Here is a 14,458-nt window from a genome sequence, read left to right on the forward strand (position 1 = left end):
ACTCTCAGGAGTTTCAACACCCAGTCAAGGTTTCGAGTATCCATAGGTGGTGAAAGCCCACTAAGGCATGAGTGTGTGGGGTGTGTGTGCATGTGTTTTAAAAAAAAAAAAAAAAAAAAAAAGCATATACAAAGATGAAGTGGATCATACCATAGGACAGTTAGGATAATGATTTCCACCTATGAAACCTTTCTAGGCCCCACAATAATGTTTATTTGTCATCTAACCTGTTTATAAGATTATACAATCATGGATGAACGTAAAACAAAAATATAAGCTTGATACAAAACTTCTATGGCCCTAAGAAATTTTCAATGGTAGAAGTTGAAGTCAACTGTTTCCTATGGTGTGGTCCATTTGAAAATTATATATGCTTCATTTTTGGGCTGAAGCCGTAAAATTATATGGGAAAATGGATGGACGTAGCGGATAAAATACATGAATTATGGTGGACATCGTAGAGTTTGCTAGCCTAGTGAGTTACTCACTAGGCAAACCGCTTCCGTTAGATGGAAAGTAAATATTTTAGTGGATCCATGATGTTTTTAATTGTAGGAATTTAGTTAAGATTGTTTCTTGTGGTGTGGCCCACTTGAGATTTGGATTAGCTTCAATTTTTGGATCATATCCTAAAATGAGCTTTCAACACGGATGGACGCATCCATGTGGATGTAAGGAAACTACATCACTGTGGGCCCCACAGTTAGGCATCCGAAACCGCCCTGCCAAACAGCCCCGTTCCGCACTAACGCAAAAGAAAAAAAATACAAAAGAAAAAGAAGAAGGGTTAGGGGTTCCCTTGCTAGAGCAAAGAGAGGGAAGGAGATGCTGAGCGAGAGAGAGAGAGAGAGAGAGAGAGAGAGAGAGAGAGAGGGAGGGAGGGAGATGCTGAGAGAGGGAGAAGGAGACATTGGGTCAAAGCAGGTATGTGCACTTTCAATGCAGCTGCGTTTCCACCACCCTCTCCCAAATTCGAAATGGATAGCCTTTGCCCGTAACAAAATAACCTGTGACTTGAAAAACACCTAATTCCTCTGTTACATTTCTTGCAATCTTACCTGATAGAAAGTTACAGGTTGAGACTTTGTTACCTGTAACATTTCTACCCCAAACACAAACTGTAAGAAAGTCACCTATAACTTTCTTACATTTTACACAAGTTATAGGCATCCAAACGGCCCCATACTGTTGAAACATTTTTGGGGCCACAAAGATTTGGATCAGGTTACTATTTGTGTTTTCCGTTTATCCCAATAGAAATAACCTTATGAACAGCTTCGATTACATATAAACATCATAATTGAAATCCGAAAATGTTTCAATGGTGGGCATATCATTTCCCATTGTTTTTTAGTTGTGTGGCGCACCTGAGTTTTGGATTCCTGAACTATTGTAGGCTTGAGAAACTGATGGACGGATTGGATTTCTCACGACATCACAGTGGGCCCCAGAAAGGTACACCCGACAGAAACTTGCTGTTGGCGAGAGCAGAGTCAATTCACATTCTATCCAAACATCCCCTGTTATTATCCAAGACAGAAATTAGAGAGAGAAAAGCAAATAGGTGGAGGGCTGGGAAATTTCTATAGGACTTTTCTTATGAAAACACATGTTTTCCACCGAAAAGTAGAACTCTCCATCAGCAAAAAATGTGTTTTCCACCCATGCTTTCCAACTACCAAACAGACATTACCGCCATCACGTAAGAGGAGTTGCATATGGAAAAGAAAAGGTAAGAATTACGACGACTGCAGAAGTGAGAACTAAGAGGTGAGAAAGTAGATAAAGTGCTCACCCCAAGGGATTAACCAAACAAATGTGCTGAAATTCTTGGAAAATGGGAGATGTTGATGATTGGATTGGAGTGTTTGGACGACCACATTTTGAAATCCCATTTCCGGAATAATACAATGTGGACAAGGGATTGCAGGAGAGGAGGACAGGATTCAGGAATGTGGTGGAGGGAAAGTAGAAATGATGACAAAGAACGACGAAGACGTTTCGGAGATGAATTAGGAGACACGTGTGCAGATTGTAGTCGGGTTTTCAGTTTTCTGGTGCATGCTTCATTGCTCCCATCATCCAATGCTTTTATAAACGTAATACTCTGGTAGAGATATTAGACGGTTATAAATGAAACATCCAATGCTCTTACTCTCAAAAAGCAAATGTGCACGCAATCAAAGATTTCCATGGCTAAAACAACCTGTAACAACAACAACAATAGGTTCTGTTCAACAATTTAGTCAGTTTATTTTGGGTTAATATTATCTGTCTCAAAATTTAGTTGTTGGTATGTTAGTTGTTTCGTCTTTGTAATGTATGCATGTCAAAGCTTAATGTAGTAAAATAGAATTGAATGCTTTTGACCCCAATCTCCAAGATGGATAGCGATCAAGAATTGTCTTTTGTGAGAGAGAACTTACTAATTCGGCCATCTATTCAGCCACTTATAATATAAATTATATAAACTGTGAAGGAGAGGGTTTATGTTTCTAATTAATTCTTCTTATCCTTTAAACATAAAAGAGCAACAAAGATTGATTAATTAAGAGATATTAATCGGTTAAAATAACAAGAGAGTAAAAGAAAAGCTATATTTTGATAAATTCTTACAAATAAAGAGAAAATCTTTGACAATCAATGACTGTGACATAAATGGCAAAGTACCAAAACTAAGGTCTTCCTTTGTTAACTGACTTGTGTGTAGACAAAGTAAATTATACTTTATTATTATTTTTTATTTTTTATTATTTTTATTTCTAAAAGGAAAGAAGTCTTCCTTGGCATAGATGTAGACAAAGAGAATAATAATACTCTCAAGCTAGGGCTGATTCAATTGGATTACACTAAGAGTTAAGCTAAGAGCTAAACTAGAATCAATTGTGTTGTGCTATAAAGTTGTGTTATGTTGGATTGGCGAGAGCCCAAAGCTCTTCGATCCTCATCCTAAAAATAAAAATTCTAGACCATAGCTAGAGAGATTTTCGTAGCTACTCATTATGTTTGTTGATGTGAAAATACCTATCTTCATAGCCACTCATGTTGTGGGGTGATTATTGGTTGCGCGAATATCCTAAGTGTATGCTCGAACGTGCACTACGTGAAAAATGGAAAAAAATGACAGATTTAGAGACGGTTCTGGACCGTCTCTAAAATTGCTTGGTTTAAAGACGCTTTAGAGACGGCCGTAAACCGTCTCTAAACTTTTAGACGGCCCTTGACCATCCTTAATATTGTCTTAAAAATTTGAACGTCTATAAATCATTTAAGACAGTCAAAAACCGTCGTTAACTGTGGATAAAAGACGGCCATTGACCGTCTGGAATAAGAGACGGTCTCTGATCGTCTTATATGCAGCCATTTGAGACGGTCAAAGACCGTCCATATTAGAGACGGTCATTGGCCGTCTCTTACTGGTAATTTGAGACTGTCAAGGACCGTCTCAATTAGAGAGTCGTCGACCATCTTTTCCTATAATTTGGGACTGTCGAATATAGTCTGTATTAGGGACGGTTCTTAGCTGTCTCCGTTTGAGACTGTCAAAGACCGTCTCTATTAGAGACAATCTTCAACCGTCTCATATGCGGTCATTTTTTACGGTCAAAGACCGTCTGTATTAGAGACGGTCATTGGCCGTCTTTTATTGGTAATCTGAGACTGTCAAAGACCGTCTCAATTATAGACAGTCATCGGCCATCCTTTACTGGCTTAATGAGACGGTAAAAAATAGTCTATATTAGGGACGGTCCTTAACAGTCTCCATTTGAGACTATCAAAGACCGTCTCTATTAGAGACGGTCCACAGCCATCTTATAGTGGTCATTTGAGACTGTCAAAGACCGTCTGCATTAGAGACGGTCCTAAACCGTCTCTAATGCTCAAGTCAAAAATTAAGAACAATGAAAATTATGAATTATGAAAAAAAAATAAAAATAAAAAGCTTAGAAAAATCGAAAAAATTTTAGATTTTGAAAAAAATGTAATTTTATAAAAATCTAGATTTTGAAATAGAAATTAAGAACTTTGAATAATGTTGATAATTTTGAAAAAAAAAATCGATAAGAAAATGATATTTTGAAAAAGAAAATTTAAAAAATTAAAGAAAATTGTGAAAAAATTGACAAATTGTAAAAAAATATATTTTTTAAAAAAGAAAACTAGATTTTGTATTTTGAAAAGAAAAATTAAAAAGTTGTATAACAAAAGTGATATTTTAAAAATGATATTTTGAAAAAGAAAATTTAAAAAATTAAAGAAAATTGTGGAAAAATTGACAAATTGTAAAAAATATATATTTTTAAAAAAAGAAAACTAGATTTTGTACTTTGAAAAGAAAAATTAAAAAGTTATATAACACAAGTGATATTTAAAAAATGATATTTTGAAAAAGAAAATTTAAAAAATTAAACAAAATTGTGAAAAAATTGACAAATTGTAAAAAATATATATTTTTTAAAAAAGAAAACTAGATTTTGTATTTTGAAAAGAAAAATTAAAAAGTTATATAACAAAAGTGATATTTTAAAAATGATATTTTGAAAAACAAAATTTAAAAAATTAAACAAAATTGTGAAAAAATTGACAAATTGTAAAAAATATATATTTTTAAAAAAGAAAACTAGATTTTGTAAAAAAAAAAAATGTTAAATTTATTTATAATAAAAATGATATTTAGTTAAAAGAGTAAAAAAATATACATTTTGAAAAAAAAATGTTAAATTTATTTGTGAAAAATAAAATTACTAAATTATTAAGCACATCCACTAATTGAACCTTTAATCATTATTGGACAATCTAATCAGTTCAAATTGAATAGTAAATAACTTCAGATGTTTAAATCAAATTTCACTGAATTGTTGATCAATATTGTATGCCCAATATCTTTCTCATATGTAGACATGTAAAATGGGCCAAATATTTTGGTTAAAATTGTGACCCAACTTACTAACCTCTTGAGAACTTAAGAATTGATGTTAGTAAGTTTTGTGGGCCCCATCATGATGTTTGTTGAACATCAACACTGTGGATTTGATGTGTCCCCTTTATGTTATGAGATATCTAAAAAATCATCAGTAAACGAAACTCAAGTGGGCCATACCATTTAAAACTATGTGAAGACATCCTAAAAAATATAAAAACACTTGGTGGGGCCCACATGAGTTTTGGATGCGGTTGAAACTTAGTCTAACCCCTCATCCAAGTGGGATACACATAATGAGTGGGTTGGATATGTGAATCACATTTAGGCAGGCCCAATATATGATTATGAATGTTTTAAGGAAACCTTTCTCCACTACATTTAAGTGAGTTACTCATTACCTTTACCAGAGTAAACTCTGTGGGGTTCACCGTTATTTATTTATTTTATCCACTCCATTCATCCATGTTAGCAGATAATTTGAGGTCTAAAAAACAAAAAGGAAGCATATCCAAAGCTCAAGTGGACCACACCACAGGAAATAGTGTGATTGAAACTCTACCATTTAAAATTTCTTAGAGGCCATAGAAGTTTTGGATCAAGCTAATGTTTGTGTTTTCTATTAATTTATATATTTTTAATATTATGAACAACCTTTAACTGTTTTTAAACAATTTGATCAGTCCGGACATGAAGAGTAAATAACTTCAGATGTTTAAATCAAAATTCACTTAAATTGTTGATCAATCTTGTTTGCCCAATATCTTTCTCATATGTAGTTTGATCGAGGCGAGTAACTAGTCAAATTGAGGGTAATGATCAATAAAATAGAGTGAATGGACGGTGTCGATATACATAAAATATATCAAGGTGGGCCCTACACGGTTAGAGTAACACCCATGGAAGAGTTACCTAAATAGTGAAATGGTATTATAAGGTCACCTCATAGGAACTTCCCATGAGGTTAATCTGCGTGCGCCCCACCATGATGTAGAACATCAACACCATGCATTTGATGTGTCCCCTTTAAGTCCAAAAATCAGTCATATATGAAACTCAGGTGGGCCATAGCATCTAAAACTATGCGAAGACATCCCTAAAATATATAAAAGCATTTGGTGGGGCCCACATGAGTTTTGGATGCATATGAAACTTGGTCTGACTCCTCATCCAAGTGGGACACACATAATGAATGGGCTGGATCTATAAACCACATCTAGGTGGGCCCAATAAATGATTATGAATGTTTTAATGGGAGAGTAACCCTCTCAACTATAGTATGTGGTGTGGCCCACCCAAGTCATTGATTGACTTTATTTTTAAGCTCGTGGCCCACCATAGAATGGTGCATCTGACTGACGGGGCAGATCCAAAGTTCAAGTGGACCCACCATAGAAAAGAGTGGGATAGTGAATAAATGAATAAATCATGGTGGGCCCCACAGGATTTACTTAGTACAATTAGGGTACCGAGTTACTCTATATGCAATCCGCTTCCATCCAGAAACGTACGTGGTTTGGCTAGTTATGCTGCCACTATCTAGGTTGCTAGTAGTCGATGCAAGGTGGACCCCACCACGATGTATGTGTTTTATTCACGCCATCCATCCATTTTAAAAGATAATTTTATGACTTAGTCCCGAAAACGAGATAGATATAAATCTCAGGTGGACCACACCATGGAATTTTTTTTTGATTGAATGTCGACTGTTAAAAACTTCCTAGGGCCCACTGTAATGGTTATTTGACATCTAACCTATTGATATATTAGGTGTAAAAAATTGGATGAAGTGAAAAAATATATATCAGCTTGATCCAAAACTTTTGTGAGCCCTACCATGATGTATATGTTTAATCCATGTCATCTATCTATTTTTAAAGATCATCCTATGGTATGAAACCAAAAATGAGATATATCCAAATCTTAAGTGGACCACATTCCAGGAAACAGTGTTGAATGAGCGTCAACCATTAAAAAACATTGTGGGGCCATAAAAGTTTTGGATCAAAATGATTTTTGTTTTTCCCCTTCATCTGGCCTTGTATGACCTAATTAACATATTGGATGTCAAATAAACAGTATAGTGGGTCTTAGGAGGATTTTTATGTGGTTCACAAATCCAGCCCATCCATTATGTGTCCCACTTGGATCAAATTGATTATTTCTATTTCATTTCAACATGCATTATTTGCATCTGATGTATTTTATTTATTAGATTGTTGAAATTTGTTGGGGTATTTTGTGAATCTGTTTAGATTATCTATATACATTAGCATTTTTTTGTGTATTTATTGTTACATTTGGGCTTTCTTTGCATGTTATTATTGTTGTTTACAATTACTGAGTGTTGGAGAATTTTCACTAACTGAATGCTGACAGTGGTTTCTAGATGGTTAGAGAAAAGATGATGGATGTTTCATATTCAGCGTGAATGTGTGGCCCACCTGATGAATGTATCAGACTGATTTTGGGGTATGATAGACATTATATGGTGATCTACATGAGTGGCCCAGAACTCGCATGTGCCATCCTTGAATATCCTTATGTATGTGTTGAGTATAGACCATTGGGTCTCTTTTCTCCAAAATTATATGTCATAATGGATGGATGGAGTAGATAAAATGAATAAATCATGGTCGGTCCCACAGGATGTATAAAAATAGATGGGCGACATGAATAAATCATGGGAACGGATTGGCTACTCCCCTTGACACCAGCTAGCTGGTGCTCTGTGGGGCCCACCATGATGTATGTGTATCATCCATGCCGTTCATCTATTTTTATATATCATTTTATTATATGATTAAAAAATGATTATATCTCAATCTCAAGTGGACCACATTATAGGAAATAGTGTTGAATGAATTTTGACCATTAAAAACGTTTTGGGGGCCATGAAAGTTTTGGATCAAGTTGATATTTATTTTTTCCCTTCATCTGGGTCTTTATGACCAAATCAATAGATTGGATGTCAAATAAACAATACAGTGGGCCTTAGGAGGATTTTAATTGTGAATATCCATTCATTATTTTTGTCCTGTAGTGTGGCCCCCCTAGGATTTATATCGCTATCAATTTTTGTATCAAGCACTAAAATGATCTTTAAAAATGTATGAACGGAATGGATGAAACATGTACATCATGGTGGGACCCACAATGCACGGACCTAAATGTTTCCCAAAATTGGGTGCGCGCTCAAAAGAAGCCGTGCCCAATCTCCCTCTCCCAAAAATCTGCCCTCCCTCTGCCCTCTCTCTATCTCTCCCTCTGCCCTCGCCGCCATCCCTCTGCCCTCTCTCTATCTCTCCCTCTGCCCTCGCCGCCATCCCTCTGCCCCCTCTCTCTCTCTCTCTCTCTCTCTCTCTCTCTCTCTCTTGCCGTCCCAGTCCCAGACACCCGCGTGACTCTGAGCTTCTTCCTACCCCGACTCTCTCTCTCTCTCTCTCTCTCTCTCTCTCTCTCTCTCTTCCTGACTGGTGTGGCCAGCAGCCCCTGCCCTTCATCTGGTGCGGCCAGCAGCCCCTCCCTCTCTCTCAACCTCTCTGCCACTCTCCGGAGGATTTCTTCCCCAAATCTGACGACGCATCTTTCCGGCGAGCATAATCTTTCCAGCGAGCATCCCCTAAGTCAACCTCTCTACGTTGTTGGTATCTCTCTCTCAAACATTGAATGTTCAAGCCATAATATAAAGATTTTCATTTTTTTGTTATTTATTTATTTATTTCCTCATCTGTAGATCTGGATATTATTATTTTTTCATATATTTTGGATTTTTATTTTTTTATCTGTTTGGGATTGGTTTATAGGTGGATGCCCAAAATCTCTTGGTGAATGGTATGATATGCCAAATCCATTTTTAATCCTTGGTTTTTGTTGCTATATCTATTTGAATTATTTTTCTTTGATTGGGAAGGCAATGGAAAATACATTGTGGACATGCACACCCCCTGTTTGATGGTTGGTGTATGATAGAGAAATGTGGGGACCAAGAAGGAGAGAGGGAAATCATCCATCTAAGCGGGCCTATCTAAGCAGTCCATGCTGAAGCAACTGATTGTATCTTTGGTGAATGCACTGAACTCTAATCCAACCTCAATGATTGAAAAAAAGATTGTTGGATTGGTAAGCATTTTATAACCTGAGGGAATAGAGAATCCTGATGTCTATTTCTCTGAAAGGGCATTTTTCTCATCATTTATGCTTCTTTAGAATTGATTCTTAGTTACCATTGTATGTATTTCGTTTTTAATCGCACAGTCAATGCCCACCAATTCAATGGTCAGATAATCAACATAATCTTCTTCTTCTTTTTTCTGGTTAATGATACATCTGGACTAGAATATATTATTTGGATAGTTTAATTTGAATTTCTTGTATGGCAGGTATTCAATTTTAACATAAACTAAATCCACTAAATTCTTGTGAGGTTCTTTCTCTTTTTTGTGTGTTGTTGGGTTATGTTAACGGGGTTGCTTTTGCTTTCGCTTGCAAGTTATAACCAACTTGCTGCTTATCATTGGATTCATTTCTGCCTTCAAATATCCTTCTTAATCCTGGCCCCTTGAACCTAGTAGCAGCCCTAGAGAAGAAGAAAAGGAACACATGAGTTTCTATGAACACCATGAATCTAATATCCAGAATTCCTAAGAAGCACCAGATGCCGCCATTTACAGCTCATGTTATTAACAGTAGTAACACACTACATAGCAGTTCACACAAGTTATAGACTACTCGATAACAAATTAATCAGTCCAACAGCTTGCAAAAAAAAAAAAAAAAAAGAGGCAAAAAAGAAGAAGAAAATTTTGGATGAACCAGTCTCTGGAATTATGTTAAAAGTTAAAGTTGAAAACTCTGTTGGGTAGTGGACATCTATGGTCCAAACATGGAAAGGCTTCAAGTATCCAGCTATAAAACAGAGTTCTCAACCTGTGGCTGGCCATGATGTGAGTTTTTGTGTTATTTGGATGGCAAAGAACCATCAATTGAACAAAACAATTGTTAACATATGACCTAAACTGGTCTGCACATCTGGATTGGGCATTTCTCTCCATTTGTGTGGTTTGGGTTTTGTTTTTACAGTGACATATGACCCAAACTGGTCTGCACATCTGGATTGGGCATATTGCCAGTTGGACTATTGCTTCAATTCTACTGTTTATTGGTAAAATTCAAAATGGGTTGTGGTGTTCGAGTACCATTTTATTTTTTATTTTATAGAGCAAACACTACCAACTGTGCTACAGGCAGGTAGTTGCAGTCAGTTCTTATCATTTTATTTGTTTAAACATGTCATGGTTGGACTGGAACAGACCATTGTTTGGATTTGGACCAAACTGCTGACAGAAAGGTTTGGTCTAGCAGCCCCTCAACATCTACAGTTCCCTTTTTCTGCAGGACAGGAAGCCAAAATAGGACAAGTTTTTAAAGCTCAGGCTGAAACAAGTGAAATCAAGGACATTACTTGAATGCTACTGCAGGTACATGCGAAGAAATGATCCAAAGGGCCATATTTGCCAGGGAATTGGGAGTTCCAACATGGCAGGAATCTGAAATTTAAGGCTATATCTGTTTTCTTTTGTTTGCAGCTTGATTTTGAGTTTTATGATCGATTTTCATAAAATGTGTGTGAATTTCAACATTAAGTGTATGTTTTTGAAATCTTTAACTGCACACAGAATCCTAAAATTTGAATGATCCAAATGACTTTTAAGATGGATTTCCATGAAAATATATATGAATCTCGATGAAATGTATGCTTATAAAACAATGTTGAAATCCTAGGCTCTGCTTGTTACTATATATGTGCAACCTAATGGTCTTTAATAGAAATGATGTCACCTAATTCAGATTTAGAGACCAAATCATTCTAGAAGTTGTGCACCCTATGGTAAAAATCAGAGTTCTTAGATAACTTTTCTGGTTAAAGACGTATATTGCTGACTGTAACAGGAGAAAAATTTACAAAGAAAATCACATGACTTAGGAGTTATTTTTTAGAGATATTCTTTTCAAATAAAAACAAATTCAAAACCATTAGCATCGAACATTTAGGCATTTTTCAGAAACTGAGTTATTTATTTTCTTCTTTTTGCAAGTTACAGTCTTTGTCTAACATCCATTGTCTAGCATCAATGCAAATCAATAAAAAGGAAAGAAATGCGAAAAAAATCAATATTCCAATTAATCACATGACTAATATTCTTTCCCATCCTAGGATACTTGATGTTTCTTTGACTGAGAATCAAGAGAAAGCTTCTAGACCAAACCTTTCTTTTGCTTATGCAAGCAGAGAAGCTAACAAGATTGCCAACACCCTAACTAAAGTTGTAACTTGTAAGATTCTCTTGGTGGAAGATTTTGATGGCTTTTGCATAAGAAATATTAGCTTTCTGCATTTTAATCTAGTATTATGGGACAACATCTGATATATTGGCAGACTCTTTCTTAACAAAACTGCCCCCATCAGTAATTTTTAAAATCTGCATGCAAACTGTGTTCCGTATGTTGGTTAGTGGCATTTTTGTTCCAGTATGTGCATGCCTATTGTTTAAAAAGGTGCATGCAATAGTTGATGTCATAAAAAGCATCTTCCCTAGTGACTCTCATCTTCTATTCGGCTGCATTTTTCTCTGTCATACAGGTTGTGGCTATCAAAGATATAATATCACCTCCTTATAGGGAAACATTTAATGATGTGTACAGGTAAATTTATTTTTTCTTATTCCTTATATTGTTTCCCAGTTATATTTGTGTTGGTTTCAGAGTACAGGTAGCAATAGAAAGTGTTGGTCAATTGTGGCTTATAGACAAAGGAACGAGTAATCAACAATATGAATATAGGAAGCCTTCCCCAGGTATCCAAATGCTTTTAGATATAATTATGTTGTTTTTAGATGTATTAGATCGAAATTAATGGAGCAAACCCGGATATGCGTTGGAACTATCCGGATGTTGAACAGGGGTCCCTGAAAGGTGGGAACCGCTGTTATGACCATGATGAAGCTGTCCATTTCCTACGGACAACATTAGAGTGACCTGACCATTTGGACAGGCCATGTTTATGTATTTACTCGAAATTGATGGAGCAAACCCGGATGTGCGTCGGAGCTATCCGAATGTTGAACAGGGGTCCCTGGAAGGTGGAAACCGCTTTTATGACCATGATGAAGCTGTTTATTTCCTATGGACAGCATTGGAAGGACCTAGCCATTTGGATAGGTCATGTTTATGTATTTATTCGAAATTGATGGAGCAAATCCGGATGTGCGTCGGAGCTATCTGGATGTTGAGCGGGGTCCCTGAAAGATGGGAACCGCTGTTGTGATTATGATGAAACTGTTCATTTCCTATGGACAGCATTAGAAGGGTCTGGCCAATTGGAGCAGGCCGTATTTCTATCTGTATTTACAGGGACCACACCCTTAACCTATAAACTAAACCTATTCTCAAATCCCTAAAACCTATAACTACAACCTAAACCTATAACCTAAACCTATAAACTATAACCTAAACCTATAACCTAAACTCAATTCCCTAAACTTTAACCTACAACCTAACCTAAACCTATACTTATTCCCTAAACCTATTCTCAAATCCCAAAACCTATAACCTAAACCATTCCCTAAACCTATAACCTATAACCTGAACCTATAACCTAAACTCAATTCCCTAAACCTTAACCTATAACCTAAACTAAACTATACTTTTAACCTAAACCTATTCTTAAATCACAAAACCTATAACCTAAACCTATAACCTATAACATGAACCTATAACCTAAACTCAATTCCCTAAACCTTAACCTATAACCTAACCTAAACCTATTCTCAAATCCCAAAACCTATAACTATAACCTAAACCTTAACCAAAAACCTATAACCTAACCTAAACCTAAACCTATAACCTATACCTTTAACCTTAACCTTAACATATAACATTAACCTAAACGTAAACCTAAACCTAAACCTAAACCTATAACCTAAACCTAAACCTAAACCTGTAACCTATAACCTAAACCTAAACCTAAAACCTAATTGTATTCTTAAATCCCTAAACCTAAACCTACACCTATTCCTAATCTCAACTCCCTATAACCTAAACCTAAACTTGAAAACCAAAACCTAAACCCGATCCCGAACCTGAACCCGATTTCCTAAACCTAAACCTTAACCTATTCTCAATTCCCTAAACCAATAGCTTATAACCTAAACCGAAACCTCAACCTATCCTTAACCTAAACCTATAACCTATAACCTATAACCTAAACATAAACTTAAAATCTAAATGTATTCTCAAATCCCTAAACCTAAACCTACACCTAATCCTAATCTCAACTCCCTAAACAAAACCTAAACCTAAACTTGAAAACCCAAACCTAAACCCAATCCCGAACCCAAACCCGATTTCCTAAACCTAAACATTAACCTATTCTCAATTCCCTAAACCTATATCTTATAACCTAAACCTAAACCTAAACCTATACTTATTCCCTAAACCTATTCTCAAATCCCAAAACCTATAACCTAAACCATACCCTAAACCTATAACCTATAACCTGAACCTATAACGTAAACTCAATTCCCTAAACCTTAACCTATAACCTAACCTAACCTAAACCTATACTTTTAACCTAAACCTAATCTCAAATCCCAAAACCTATAACCTAAACCTATAACCTATAACCTAAACTCAATTCCCTAAACCTTAACCTATAACCTAACCTAAACCTATTCTCAAATCCCAAAACCTATAACTATATCCTAAACCTTAACCTATAACCTAAACCAAAACCCATGACCTAAAACCTTAACCTATAACCTAGACCTCAACCTTAACTTAAACCTAAACCTTAACCTAAACATATAACCTTAACCTAAAACCTAAAACCTAAACCTAAACCTATAACCTAAATGTATTCTCAATTCCCTAAACTTAAACCTACACCTAATCCTAATCCTAACTCCCTAACCTAAACCTATACCTAAACTTGAAACCCAAACATAAACCCCATCCCGAACCCAAACCCGATTTCCTAAACCTAAACCTTAACCTATTCTCAATTCCCTAAACCTATAGCTTATAACCTAAACCTAAGCCTAAACCTAAACCTTAACCTAAACCTAAACCTTAACCTATTCTCAATTCCCTAAACCTATAGCTTATAACCTAAAGCTAAGCCTAAACCTAAACCTTAACCTAAACCTAAACCTAAACCTAAACCTGTAACCTGTAACATAAACCTAAACCTAAAACCTAAATGTATTCTCAAATCCCTAAACCTAAACCTACACATATTCCTAATCTCAACTCCCTAACCTAAACCTAAATCTAAACTTGAAAACCAAAACCTAAACCCGATCCCGAACCCAAACCCAATTTCCTAAACCTAAACCTTAACCCATTCTCAATTCCCTAAACCTATTGCTTATAACCTAAACCGAAACATAAACCTATACCTTAACCTAAACCTATAACCTATAACCTAAACATAAACCTAAAACTTAAATCTATTCTCAAATCCCTAAACCTAAACCT

General features: G+C 35.7%; 1 protein-coding gene across 1 annotated transcript in view; it reads left to right on the forward strand.

Moving 5' to 3' along the window:
• Window positions 1-838: 838 nt before the first annotated feature.
• LOC131236923 (protein DJ-1 homolog D) overlaps window positions 839-14,458 on the forward strand; it is a 69,728-nt gene continuing 56,108 nt past the window's right edge. Inside the window, exon 1 of the mRNA XM_058234457.1 lies at window positions 839-848. The gene's annotated coding sequence lies outside the window, so the exon portion shown is untranslated. The remainder of the gene's footprint in view (window positions 849-14,458) is intronic.

The sequence above is a fragment of the Magnolia sinica genome, chromosome 2 (genome assembly GCF_029962835.1).
Source record: "Magnolia sinica isolate HGM2019 chromosome 2, MsV1, whole genome shotgun sequence".
Taxonomy (NCBI): domain Eukaryota; kingdom Viridiplantae; phylum Streptophyta; class Magnoliopsida; order Magnoliales; family Magnoliaceae; genus Magnolia; species Magnolia sinica.